The following is a 14560-nucleotide window of genomic DNA, read 5'->3' on the forward strand; positions in this document are numbered from 1 at the left end:
TTATTACTACAAATTTTATCTATTAAGTGGTAGCTACTAGATCTGTTATGGTTTTCTATGAATCTGTTAGTCTTACTCTAATTTTTAGCTCATTATAAGTGATGTATTCTCTTCTTCTATTTAAAACTTCTATATATTTCAATAAAGTTCAGTTCGTTCATTCTCTATCTTCTTTGATTTTCTCATTCACTTTCATTTCTAAATTTAACTGTTTGTTTTGTGGAAAATTCATATGCTTAGATTTGGCACCTTGGGAGAGTCCAAGCTGTCAATTATGGTGACTATTTTGGCCTAATTTAACTCCCAGTAGGATGATCGGCTTGCAATTTTTTCTGTTAAATTCGATTTTGCAGGCTGTAATTGAGGCCAATATCATTCACCCGCTTGTACATCTTCTCCAACATTCAGAGTTCGATATAAAAAAGGAGGCTGCATGGGCCATCTCTAATCCCACTTCCGGTGGCTCTCATGAACAAATCCAGTATATACTTGTGCTTCCTTTCTTGTTTACACATGCACTTCTATTACAAAAAGAAAAAGAGAAAATATATAAAATTTGAGTTGGCTCGTGTAATTTAATATATATATATATATATAGATATAAGAACTTCTGGTCCTGGTGAATGTGGTTAGCCTATTTTAAACAATTTTTGTTGTTGAACACTTGAATCTAAGATTTCTCAATGGTGATCATTTTCATTATTATGCAACCATCAGCCTCTTGTGGAAAGATTCATCTAATATATAGCTATTATAGTTGTAATGCATTTGGCATGACATTTCACTAACATGGACATTGCCTTGCAGATTTCTTGTTAGCCAAGGTTGCATCGGCCCACTCTGTGATCTCCTAAACTGTCCAGACGCAAGGATTGTAACTGTATGCCTTGAGGCAGACAAAAAAATGGGACTAAATGGCGGAGTCAATATATATGGTCAGGCAATTGATGAATGTGAAGGATTGGATAAAATCGAGAATCTTCAGAACCATGACAACCATGAGATTTATGAGAGGGCTGTGAAGATCTTGGAGAGATATTGGGCAGAAGAAGAAGATGAGGAGCTAAACATCCAGGATAACGGGGATGGAACTCAACAAGGTTTTCCTTTTGGAGCAAACCAGCCTACCCTACCCCCTGGTGGCTTCAAATTTGGGTAAAAATAGTAAAGCTGCTCTTTACCCTGCTTTTGATCAGGATTTTTTTAAGTATATATATATTGCTCTCTTTTCTGGGATGAATTACTCATTTGAATTTGTCATGTCATTGTCGAGGGCCAGATTTTTAGCATGGCACATAGGCTCGTCTATGGAATTTGTTATATTGAAGTCTTTAAACTTCAGTTTTGCAATCTTGTTTCTAAATTAAATAGTAACCCTTTTGCCTTTTATGTGAAGAAAGTTGGCAACTGTGTATCTTTTTCAAATGGTCCTATAATCCATTCAATTTGGTTGTTCTGTTTGTTCCATTATAAATCTGCTAGGTAAGTTGTTCTGTTTCTAATTATCATCTTGATACTAAGTTGAAATTTACTAGGTTTCCAAGGACTTGTGTTCCTACCTAAACATCTTTAAAAAAATCCTCCTTGCTTCCCATTCTAGTTGGTATATTTCTGCTTTGATTTTCTAGTTGGGAATTGAGATCTCTTACTTTCATTATTTATGGAAATCCCATGCTTTTTGTATAGAGAAGCAATGCTAATATATATGTTTTTGCCTTGCTTTTTAACCTGTTTATGCTTTAGCCAGCCATGGGTAATGTTTCATGAGAAATTTTTTCTTCAAATTATCTCTCTATGATTTCTAGCAAGAAGCCAATTGGCTATTTCAATTGCAAAATGTTTTATTAAAACTACTGTTAAGATTCTCCCTTCTTGAGATGATTTGAGAAACAATCAACTTTAAACAATTTGTAACCATAACATGTTATTGGCATTGATATCTGTTCCCTTTTTCTGATGGAGATAGCATAGATTTGTTTATTTATTTGAAGTTGTACTGTTTCATTGTTATAAGATTAGTTTATTGGTTAATGATTGGTATGTGTATATATGAGGTGGCTTCTCTTTGCAACTCATATCTACGTGTTTTTCCATTAATACAGATTTCGTTAAAAAAAAAAATGATGTGGCTTCTCCTTTTTTTTTTTTTTGCTGGAGGATGGGACTTTTCTTTTATGGTGTTCTTTTTTACTTATTAAATTGGTATTGGGCCTATTGAAGTTGCATTTGATGCTAAATGAATTGAGACAGTTGGTAGGGGCTATAATTTAATTACGCTTGTTCTCTTGCTTTTAATTTAATTTCTTATCCTTTGTGGGTTTAGCTTCTATAAATATATATGTACATCTTTGTGCCTATTGATTGTCTATAGTCTGATTACTTTGAAGAAATAAGAATTTCTATTTAATGACACATTTGGTATATATATTGTTATTAGCTTGTTGTTGTAAGTTGAAAGTGCTTGTTTTTCTTCAAACAAAACAAAGCTCTAATATATCTTAGCATCTTGAATGTGGCATTGGCTGACCTCCACCTTTGGGCTTTTGTTTTGCTTGTTTCTTAGTTTTAGCTCTCGGACTTGGAAATTGTGATAATCAAGCCATGACCCAACTTTTGTTTAAATCATTTGATGCTTTCCTCATATTAATCTATATTCTATTTGTGGTGATATTCCTTATGTTTGGAGGCCTTTGAGCTTTGACTACATTTAAGTGAAAATTCTGAACACAAAAAAAAAAAATAAATGGCCTGGAGAGTTTAAGTTTAAGCTAGTCTCTAGACCTTGCCGCCACATGGGGTTTTTGTTTGTGGTTGGCTATAATGGCTCCACCTCTGTCATTCTCTGTCATGTAAGCTTCTCTTGTTTTCCTCACTTCCTTTTTATGTCTATTCTTGACTGTTTCTCTTAAACTTTTCATGAAACATTAGGAAATGCAAGGTTAGTTTATTGAGTATGTATAGTTTCTGAGCTTATTTTTAGAAGCTTGTTTGTCTTCTAGAGCTAGATAGTAGTTTAGGAAATAGAGATTTGAGTCATTATTATAGCACTTATAGTTTAGAAGAGAAATAGAGATTTTTCCAGAAAATTCTGATTCTTTTTTTTTTTACTATTTCCCTCATGCTCTCTGACTAAGTCCATTCTTCTACTCATGATGTACTCTACTAAAAGTTATATATTATAAGATTTCAGGAGATTTTTTTACTCTCTTTTAATACCACATATTTGATTGCAATGTGTCTTTTGGACTAATAATAGATTTATGGTGCTATAAAATCTTGAGCTTCTTGCATGGATGTATTTCCAAAAGATTTTCCAAGGTTGCCACCGCACAGGGAAATTGAGTTCGTTATAGAACTGGCACCAGGGACGGAGCCAGTGTCTAGAGCGCCTTACAGAATGGCCCCAGCTGAGTTGAAAGAGTTAAAGGTATAGTTGCAAGAACTGTTAGATTTGGGTTTTATCAGACCTAGTTTCTCACCTTGGGGTGCGCCAGTTCTATTTGTAAAGAAGAAGGATGGTTCTATGAGAATGTGTATTGATTACAGAGAACTGAATAAGCTGACAATTAAGAACAAGTATCCTTTGCCAAGGATAGATGATCTGTTTGATCAGTTGCAAGGTAAAAAGGTATTCTCAAAGATCGACCTTCGTTTTGGTTATCATCAATTGAGGGTCAAGGAGGGAGACATACCGAAGACTGCTTTTCATACCAGGTATGGGCATTATGAGTTCTTAGTCATGTCATTTGGATTGACTAATGCCCCTGCTGCTTTTATTGATCTGATCAATAGAGTGTTCAAGGATTATCTGGACCAGTTTGTGATCGTCTTCATCGATGATATTCTAGTATATTCTCAGTCTGAGTCAGAGCATGAGCAGCATCTGAGGTTGATTCTATAAAGACTGAGAGAACATAGACTGTTTGTAAAGTTCAAGAAATATGAGTACTGGTTATCTCAGGTATCCTTTCTTGGGCATATTTTCAGTAGGGAGGGTATTAAAGTAGATCCAGCAAAGATCGAAGCGGTCAGAGATTGGCCAAGGCCAAAGAATGCTTCTGAGGTTAGAAGTTTCCTTGGATTGGCAGGTTATTATAGGCGTTTCGTGGAAGGGTTCTCAAAGATTGCTACTGCATTGACTAAGCTGACACGCAAGAGCCAGAAATTTGTGTGGTCAGATAAATGTGAGAACAGCTTCCAGGAACTGAAGCAGAGATTGATTACTGCTCCAATTCTGAGTCTCCCAATAGATCAGGAGAAGTTTGTGATTTATTGTGATGTTTGTCATCAGGGTTTAGGCTGTGTTCTGATGCAGTCAGAGAAGGTAATTTCTTATTCTTCTCGTCAATTAAAGGAGTATGAATATCCCACTCATGATTTAGAGTTGGTGGCTGTGGTTTTTTCTTTAAAGATATGGAGGCATTATCTCTATGGAGAGAAGTGTGAAATATATACAGACCATAAGAGCCTGAAGTACTTCTTCACCCAGAAAGATCTAAATATGAGGCAAAGGCATTGGCTAGAGTTAGTAAAAGATTATGACTGTGAGATTTTATATCATCCAGGAAAAGCCAACTTGGTAGCTGATGCATTAAGCCGGAAGGGTCCGAGCAGATTCATGGTATGAGGCTGATAGCCAGAGAGTTAGTAGATGATATGACCAGAGCTGGTATAGAGTTGCAGGTGGGCCAGTTGGCTAACATTACGCTACAGTCTACACTGTTAGAGAGGATTAAGGAGGGTCACTGAGTGATCCATAGCTGATCAAGATTAGAGAGGATGTTCTGGCTGGAGCATCCAGAGATTATGCAGTGTCTGAGATAGGCTTGTTGAGGTACAAGGGGCAGATATAATTTCCGCTAGACACTGCTTTGAGGCGAGAGATTCTGGATGAATCTCATACTACACCTTACTCTTTGCATCCAGGCACCACGAAGATGTATCAGGATGTGAGATGGTTGTATTGGTGGCCAGGGATGAAGAGAGATGTAGTGGAGTATGTGGCTAAGTGCTTGACATGTCAACAAGTCAAGGCTGAGCATCAGAGGCCGGCAGGATTATTGCAGCCTCTGGATATCCCAGAGTGGAAGTGGGAAGACATCACAATGGATTTTGTGGTGGGCTTACCCAGGACTGTTGGTCAGCATGATTCTATTTGGGTGATAGTGGATCGCTACACCAAATCAGCTCACTTTCTTCCCGTGAGGACTACATATACAGTTGACCAGTATGCAGATCTCTATGTGAGAGAGATCGTGCGCCTCCGTGGAGCACCTAGGTCGATCGTGTCAGATCGGGACCCTACTTTTACTTCCAAGTTTTGGGGGAGTTTGCAGAAAGCCATGGGGACACAGTTGAAGTTCAGTACTGCTTATCATCCTCAGACAGATGGGCAATCTGAGAGGACGATCCAGATATTAGAAGACATGCTGAGAGCATGTGTGCTGGACTTTGGTGGATCTTGGAGCAAGTATCTACCTTTGATAGAGTTCTCCTACAACAACAGTTATCAGTCTACCATTGGAGTTGCACCTTATGAGATGTTGTATGGTAGGAAGTGCAGATCTCCCATTCATTGGGATGAGACAGGTGAAAGGAGATACTTGGGTCCTGAGGCAGTTCAGAGGACCAGTGAGGCTATTGAGTAGATTAGAGCTAGAATGCTTGCTTCTCAGAGTAGACAGAAGATCTACGCAAATCCCAAGCGCAGGAACGTGGAGTTCCAAGTGGGAGACTATGTCTTCCTTAGAGTCTCGCCATGGAAAGGGGTGAGAAGGTTTGGGAAGAAAGGCAAGCTGAGCCCTAGATTTGTAGGTCCATTTGAGATCCTGGAGAGAGTTGGTCAGGTGGCTTACAGATTGGCCTTACCTCCGGCGTTGTCAGCCGTGCATAATGTATTTCATGTTTCAGCTCTTCGGACGTATGTATCTAATGTGAGTCATATTTTGAGCTACGCCAGATCTCTCCTTTGAGGAGCAGCCAGTTCAGATACTTGACAAGAAAGATAAGGTCCTCAGGAATAAGACGATACCTTTAGTTAAGGTGTTGTGGAGGAACAGCAAGGTCGAGGAAGCGACCTGGGAGCTGGAGTCAGATATGCAGAGTCAGTATCCTGAGTTGTTCAGGTAAATTTCGAGGACGAAATTTTAGTAAGGAGGGGATAGTTGTAATGCCTCGAATGCTCCGATGTGGTTTAATGGCGGGAATAGTAGGCCGGGAGGGCCATACTTGCTTAATTATGCCATTAATTGATAGAATGCATGTATATGTGAATTATATTATACTATGATGTTAAATGCATGCATGTGGGTCCACACTTTAATTACAGGGGTGTGAAGGTAATCTGGCCCGTTAAGGGTATAATTGTATAATTGTATGCATGTTAGTGATATGTTGTTGAGACCACATTATAATGTGGGTTTGTTCGAGCTATTTGGCATGAGACGATCATAGGTTACTGATTAGCAGTCTAGTCATAACAGGTTTAAGTTCGGGGCTCGAGATGAGTCTCAGGGTGATTTTAATGATTAGAGCGTTACCGGGAATTAAAGGGTAACGGGATATGAATTATTGGTGTTTGAGATTATCGAGAATAGTGGGAATTGGAGAGCGTTAATTATGATTAATGAGATAGGTGGAAAATACCAATTTTTCCCTTGGGAGCCTTTAGAAACCATTAATTGACCTAGGGGTATTTTGGTCTTTTCACCCCTAGGATAGATATAACCATTTTTGAGCTGGGAAAGAGGTAGAAAAACAGAGTCTACTTGAAGCTTCTCCCGTATCACCCTTTCCTTCATTTTTCTTTGTGATTTTTGAATCAATCTTGAAGATTCAAGCTTGGGAAGTAAGCCTTGGGAGTTTGGGAGTGTGTTCCTCCATTGAATAGCATCATAAGCTGAGCTTTGGGTAAGTTTCTAAACATTGAAATCCCTGGTTTGCCCTGTTTTAGTTCTGTTTTACAGTTATGATTTCTACATTGAATACTTGGTTTTGTTGGGAGTTTTGGCTAGGGTTCTTATGGTTGTGATGTTTGGGGTGTGTTAGGATGATTTTTGGGTTTATTTGGCATCAAATATGGGATTTGGAAGCATTGGAATCAGGTTAGAATCGAAGGAGATGAAGAAGGAGGTTTCAGGGGGTTCCTAGTCTGGAGGTAGCGCTATAGCGCCCACCTTAAGGCGCTACAGCTCTACTCAGGGGGCATTGGGGGTTCTGAGAATAGCGCTGGGGCGCTAGGAGTCAGCACTGTAGCGCTACTATGTTCCTTCAAAGTCTCGTTTTGAGTATTTTTAAGGGTTTTTGACTTGAGGTTTCAATCCTTAAGGCCTGAGATCAAATCTACTCACCGTGTGGGCATGTTTTGAGGTCCCGAGAGTGGTGCTTAGGTTAAGACCCTTTCATTGTTCAATTCCATTAATGGAGGTTATAATTGGTTGTGATTAGGTAACCGCTAAGGAATCAAAGGTCGATCGTTCTCAGAAGTCGTTCTTGTTATTATTTCTCGCTTGAACCAGAGGTAAGAGAACTGCACCCCATAAGTGACATGGATGGTTATTCATGAGGCATGTTGATTGTGTAAATGTATACATGGGTTGATTATTGAATGCTTATCAAATCTTGCTCACTTGTTCATGGCACTGACTCATTAGTCAGAATTGGCATAGGTGTCAGTATCAACTGTGAAGCTGTGACTCATTAGTCAGGTTCGGCAGTGGTACTGGGCACTGGTCACATGGTGCTAACTCATAAGTCAGGACGGCCTTAGCATGTTCAACGCATGCCAATAAAGATTAGATCTAATCGATATATGCATTGGATGACTCAAAGAGCATTAATGCTAGACCGACCTCAAGTTCGATGAATAATAAGCGCTTATGTGACTTACCTATCAGTCACTCATCTGTTAAGTTAGAGACTTACCTATCAGTCTCTCATCTGTTCAAGGCCAGTGGCTCACCTAGTAGCTACTCATCCGTTTAAATTAGTGACTTGCTTGTCAGTCACTCAATATAGTTTTCTAGAACCTCAAGTGATATTCACTCATCTGTTTAAGAGCTATAAGCTTAGTGTGATTATAATGATAAACATTTGATAATGTTTATATCCAATACTGTGTTTTCTTGCTGGGCTTTGGCTCATGGGTGCTATGTGGTGCAGGTAAAGGGAAAGAAAAGCTCACCCAACCTTGAGTGGAGAGCTTAGGTGGTGATGTGTACATATGCGGCCGCTTGACCACCACGGCCAAGGAGTTCTCAGAGGAACTAGGGGGTTTACCCTATCTTTGCCGATTAGGTCTGCGGGTTTGTAATTTTGAAACAGTAATGACCTTTTTGAGTTGTAAATAACTTGTAAATGTTCTTGTGGGCCCATGAACAGATTTATGTATTAAATAAAACATATCCTTTCCTTTTTGTTGTTTTTCACCTTAGCCTGTTAATAGCACTTAGAACACGTTTTAACCAAAGGACTCGGGTAGCGGGTCAAATTTCTGGTTCACCGTAACGGTTCTGGGGTAACCAAGGCATTACAGATCTCCCTTGAGAAGGGTGACTTGTGTTCGAACTCATCGTCACCTCTCTGCCCCCTTGGTGTAGTGGCTATCTTGCTTCTAAGGCTTTGCATTTCAGTATCTAGTTCCCTTCTCTTTTTGTTTAAGAAGTCTCATGGGTTCTCAAGGTGAACCCATGCTTTGGTTGTCTCCCTCGGGGGAGCTGCAGGGGTTGTGGTTTTTACCTTGGACCATCTTTGGTTAAGTTTCTCCCTCAATTCGGGTGAAATTCTTTTGGTGATGGTCTTTGGTTCCACCTCCCATAAATGGGGTCACGCCAAGTTGCACCGTTGGTGTAGAATCTTCCTTGCGTCTTGGGTGAGGGATATGACTAGTGGAGAGTTGCATTTTTCCACTATCCACCATTAGGTTGGAATGCCATGGATGATGCCTCCTTTTCCTCTCCAAGGGCTGGATGTTCCTCTAGCATACCTCCATCCTCAGGTGGTGGAGGGTCTCTTCTGGAGGCTCTCAGTTAGTCTCCAACAAGGTGGGTCTCAACATCCTGAGATTGTCGTAGGCGTCTTGAACTCCTAGAAATTTTTTCTTGTCAAAATTGTTTGAAGAACAACGACTTGATACTTGTCCTTCCCATAGACGGCGCCAAACTGTAGATGGAAAGAACTCGTTAATTAAGTTACATTGAAAAACTTATGAGTTTAAAAGTAAATTAAGAGTAGTAAAGAAACTTAGAATAACTTATGATAGCTATATGTACTTAGAATCAAGTTGCAGAGTGAACATGGGGAGAATATTTGTATTACTCAATAGTCTCTTGTTACTATCTTAAACGACATACTTGGTTGGCCTTTTTAATTGTAACTTGATACCAAATCATTGTGGGGTCTTTCCTCTTATTTGTGAGTTAGTCATCCCCTTACATATATTCATTGAGTTCCTGACTAGCTAATTGGCAAGTGTGTGCCTCGTTGGTGTCACCTACCTAAGAAGGTGAGGTAGGGCCTCTTCAACAAGGAGGGTGATGCATGTGATAAGGCTATCGAGATGGCGTCTCACATGGATACTTAGGGGCAAGGCAAGGTGTCTCGTGTGAGGTGTCTGATGCACCTGTGAGGCATTTGTGGCACGAGTTTACCTAATGCACCTGCGAGGTAGTTGGGGCACGAGCCGCCTGATGCACCTGTGGGGCGAGGTGGCTGATGCACCTTAGAGACGCCTAGTGCACATGTGGTGGGAGGTGCCTGATTCACCAGAAGGGAAGGTAGGGCTTGAGGCAACTGATGCTCATGTGAGGCAGCTAGGGCACGAGGCATCTGATGCACATGTGGTGCAAGGCACCTGATGCACGTGTGAGGCAACTAGGGCACGAGGTGCCTGATGCACCAGAGGAGAAGTTGGGGTGCGAGGCGTCTGATGCACCTGTGGGGCAAGGAACTTGATGCACCTACCAGGCGACTAAAGCGCGAGGCACGTAATGCACCCACAAGGCGCTTGATGCACGTGCGAGGCACCTTTGGCGTGAGGCGCCTGTTTTGGCGTGAGACATAGTGTTCGCAAGGCATGCCCCTCCTAGGCGCTAGGCACCTTCACTAGCACAATGTACAGGCTTCGCAAGACACGCTCCTTTTGGGAGTGCTTGGGTCTTCGGCGAGGCAAGGACCTCGTGAGGCCCTTGGGAGTGCTACCTAGAATGTGGTCTCGTGTGATCTATAGGCACGAGCACGATGGAATGACTAAGTGACCCTTAGCCATTTATTTCAAAAAGGGACCAGATCTTTTTTCCTTGGAGGATTTTTGTCTATCCTAAAGGTACCTGGGGTTGTCTTTTCTACAGTCCTCTAGACAAGAAAGTGCTTTCTTCCACAAATGATACTTTTCTAGAAAATGACTATGTCTAAAACTTCAAACCTAGAAGCAAAGTAGTGTTAGAGGAAATTCTTTCAGATTTGATTCCTACCAATGTTCCATCATCGTCATCATCAACGCAAGTTGATGTTGACATTTCCACTCTTCCTCCTCAACCGATGAAATTCGTTTTGAATGAAGAAGACAATACCACTATTCTAGTTTAGAAAGTCACAGAGCCACGTCTTAGTGGGAGGGTTTCTTAGAACCTTGTACGATACTGTCTGGACAGTGAAACCAACATGGTTGTTGGTGACACAAGTGATGACAACCCGTTGTATTTTAAACATGAAATGGCTACTCGTGAAAAAGAACTATAGCTCGAAGCCATGAAACAAGAAATGGATTCCACGTACTCTAATTCTGTTTGGGATCTTGTAGAAGCATCTAGTGACTTTAGGGCCATTGAGTGCCAGTGGATCTACAAGAGGAATCGAGGAGCTGATGGAAAGGTCGAGACTTATAAAGCTTGACTCGTGGCAAATGGTTATACCCAGAGAGAAGGAGGGACTATGAGGAAATTTTGCATGCACTTGCCATGTTAAAATCCATCTGTATACTCATATCCATAGCAACAGCTCTCGATTATAATATCTGGAAAATGGACGTTAAGACTACTTTCCTTAATAGGAATCTTGACGAGGCTATTTATATGGATCAGCCAGAGGGATTTAAAGTAGTTGGGCAAGAAAGGAGAGTTTGAAAGTTGAATAGGTCCATTTATGGACTCAAACAAGCTTTATGTTCTTGGAATCTTAGGTTTTATTAAATCATTAAGACTTGTGGTTTTGAGCAGAATGTAAATGAGCCTTGTGTTTACCAACTAAAAGCCAATTACGTTGTGGTATTCTTGGTCCTTTACATAGATGATATCTCATCTTATTGGAAACAATGCTAAGAAATTATTATACCTAAAGGAATGGATGAGCACTCAATTTTAGATGAAGGACTTAGGTGAAGCGAGTTAAGTTCTTAGTATCCAGATCATCAGGGATAGAAAAAACAGACTTCTGGCCTTGTTTCAAGAAGTTTATGTAGAAAAGGTGCTTTAGGGCTTCTCTATGAAAAAATCCAAGAAAGGAGACAAGATACCTGTCTTCAGCCAAGTGTACCGAAATTTAGCCTAATCGGGAAACAAGTTGTCGTCGTCAGCTCTTCCCATCTCTGGGGCTATAAATAGTGCAAATCGAAATGTAATGAGGGGGTTGAAAGAAAAAGTCATTAACTGTTCATTTTTAGAGAGAGATCCTACTATCCATCACTGTAACTGCCCCAATAACAAGAACAAACTCGGCTTGTTCTTGAGAGTTCAAAGTTCATAAATAATACTGACTAAAGTGGACGTAGGTCATCCTTTTAGAGTCGAACCACTATAAATTTGTGTTTCATTCAGTTATTGTTGCATTTATCTCTCTTTATTTTGCTTATTTTTCATCAATAAGTTTCACTTTGAGATTTTACAAACAAAACAAATCTTCATTTATTGCTCTGTGCATGTTGATGAAAAAACAAGTCAACAATTTTTTGCTTTCATTGAGAGTGTGTCTCAGAGTGTGATCTTGTAACCTACCACCCAAGGTTTCCCACACCCTCGCTAGTCATGGCACCTAGGCATGGTCTAGCCAAAGAAAATGGCACTAATAAGAACCTGGATGAAGGCAATGGCGACCACATCCACTAACAGCCCAAGGAGACGCGAGAGGATGTCGTCTCCCTGAGAGAAGAAATGGCATGGTTGCATGCCATGAGCATCGCCGCTGTAGCCGAGATGGCTGCTCCCTGATGTGACATGGAACAACGCCAACGAAAGGTGATCCTCACCTTCCAGACGACAGTACGCATGGCAATGAGAACGCCAAGCTCCTTCAGAACAACCCCATGCCCTAGAAGAAGAAAGAGTGGAGTAATCGACTCATCACCACTTCAGGAGCACTACAAATCCTGAATGATCTCGGTCCTGGGCGGGATGATCCCCACAGCCTCCAAACCATGGAGGACAGCGAGCACCCCAGGCTCGGGACCATGGTGAAGGCTCGATTAGCTGCTCGCTTCATAGCTGGCCACATAAGCGAGAAGAAGATGCCAATAGCATCTACAATGGTAGCATTTTCACACGCCTTGGAGAAAGAGTAAGAACCATGAATGAGCCTGACCTGCGCGAACACCTGAACAATCGGTGAGGTGACGCATAAGGTTAGAACATGGAGGGTCAAGGAGACTTGCGTGACCACCTGGACGCTCGAAGGGAAGAGTATGAATTGTTTGTATTAAAATAGCAAATGAAATATACGCAGCGGGAATGAACCATTTTATATAATTATTAATGCCAGCCAAGATCATACACATATATATATATTAAATCGCAGACATTCAGATCAGAGAATACCTCTTGTAGCCTATCAAGTGCCCTCGAATCTTTTTGTATAAAATCAACGATCTTCCTATCCAAGTTCTTAAATCTGACACCTTGATCTTCCAGACCAATCATCAAACACACAAGGACGTGTGTGGGCACGTAGGATTCAAAATGTTTATTTATGAATCTATATGTACTCAACACATGAGATCTAGAGACGTTTGATAGAGAGAAGATGAATGGAATAGTTTTGAGGTTTAAGAAAACTATTGCATCGATTTCAGAGAGATAGTCTGACAGTCTATGAAAAACAATGACCCTTGAAAAGTATAGCTTCCTTTCAGGTTTATAAAGATAATTAACTAATTTAATTTATATTTATTTTATTAAAATAAAACGGATCATTTAAAATCTTTTTTAATTAGTTAATTTAAATCATATTTAAAAATATGTAAATAAAACAAATTATTCGAAATTTAAATTTTAAAATTTAAATCTCAGGGATAGGAAATCCCTGTGTGTGGCACCACACTCATTATATAGTGAGTGTGTCAACCACACCATTAGGGTTATCCCTAATTTTCTCATTTTTTTATTTAATTAGTATTTAAGACTATATTTATCCCAAAATAATATTAGTTAATTCAAAATAAACTTTATCTTAAAATATCAGTTTTAAATAAATATCTTAATCTAAAAGAGATAATTATTATTCTTTCTTTATATATTATACAAAGAAGAATAATATTTATTTTAACCTATAGTTTTTTCAAAATAAAAACTATATAGTTAAATTATAAATTAATTTATAATTAATCAATTGCCCATAACTATCACATAATTATGTTCTTTCCTAGGAAAATTAATTCCCTTGCAATTAAGTCATTCTCTTTACAAATTTTTCTTTTGACATCCTTACCCTTGACAGTGTAGGACAGAGATGATATGGGGATTATGGACCTATAATACAAAGCTCTAATAAACTAAATTATTAATTAAACTCTTTAATCCAATAATCTTATTTATTAATTTCATGATTACTCCACTAAAAATATGGAATTACACTCTTAAGTATTTATAGAATTATATTTACAGAGTTTTCTCTTGTACTCCATTGATATAATCAATAAATGTAGTTTTGTTCTCCATTTATTTGTTTGTTAATTAGAGCTAGTCAAGAATATCGTTTTACCTTTCTAATTACCTCATGATACCTAAGTACCATTAATTCACTAGTGAATAATTAATCTAAAATCAAATTATAGATTTGAGCTCAATAACTATTCAGTTCCAAAATAAACCCTTAAGTGAACCAATATTCGATCCGTTGGGAAAGTATGGATTCCATTATTGTAATTCATGTTTCCAGTTGTTGACGCAATTTTTTGCCAACATTTTATTAAGAAATTAAACTGTTCGATTAGTGCTACATTATAAACCGTAATGAAATAGTAAGCATTCACTCAAAAACACCGAACTTTTACGTGGTTCAGTGGTTAAAATCCACCTAGTCCACGAGTTAATATTATTACTTTTCTCTCTCTATTTATGCAGAGTTTCGGTAACACAAAAAATATCCCACTTTTTCTATCCAACATTCCTAGTATTTATAGGGGAATTCCATTGACAGGTTTGGGTCACTACATAAATAGACCGCGTAATTAAATATGGTATATAATTAATACAGATTGTTCCCATTTACATTGAGATATGATTTGATAAAAGAATAAATATATTTCTGCTATCTCGGGTAATAAATAATAGATATATGATACAACTTGGTCGTT

The 14560-nt window shown here is 39.1% G+C and overlaps 1 long non-coding RNA gene across 1 annotated transcript; it reads left to right on the forward strand.

Annotated features, from left to right (window-relative positions):
- Positions 1-356: 356 nt before the first annotated feature.
- Positions 357-881, forward strand: LOC133803743 (uncharacterized). The gene is made up of 2 exons (XR_009878127.1): positions 357-481; positions 808-881. It is a non-coding gene; the product is annotated as an uncharacterized LOC133803743 (long non-coding RNA).
- Positions 882-14560: the final 13679 nt, after the last annotated feature.

This window comes from Humulus lupulus, chromosome X (genome assembly GCF_963169125.1).
Source record: "Humulus lupulus chromosome X, drHumLupu1.1, whole genome shotgun sequence".
NCBI lineage: Eukaryota > Viridiplantae > Streptophyta > Magnoliopsida > Rosales > Cannabaceae > Humulus > Humulus lupulus.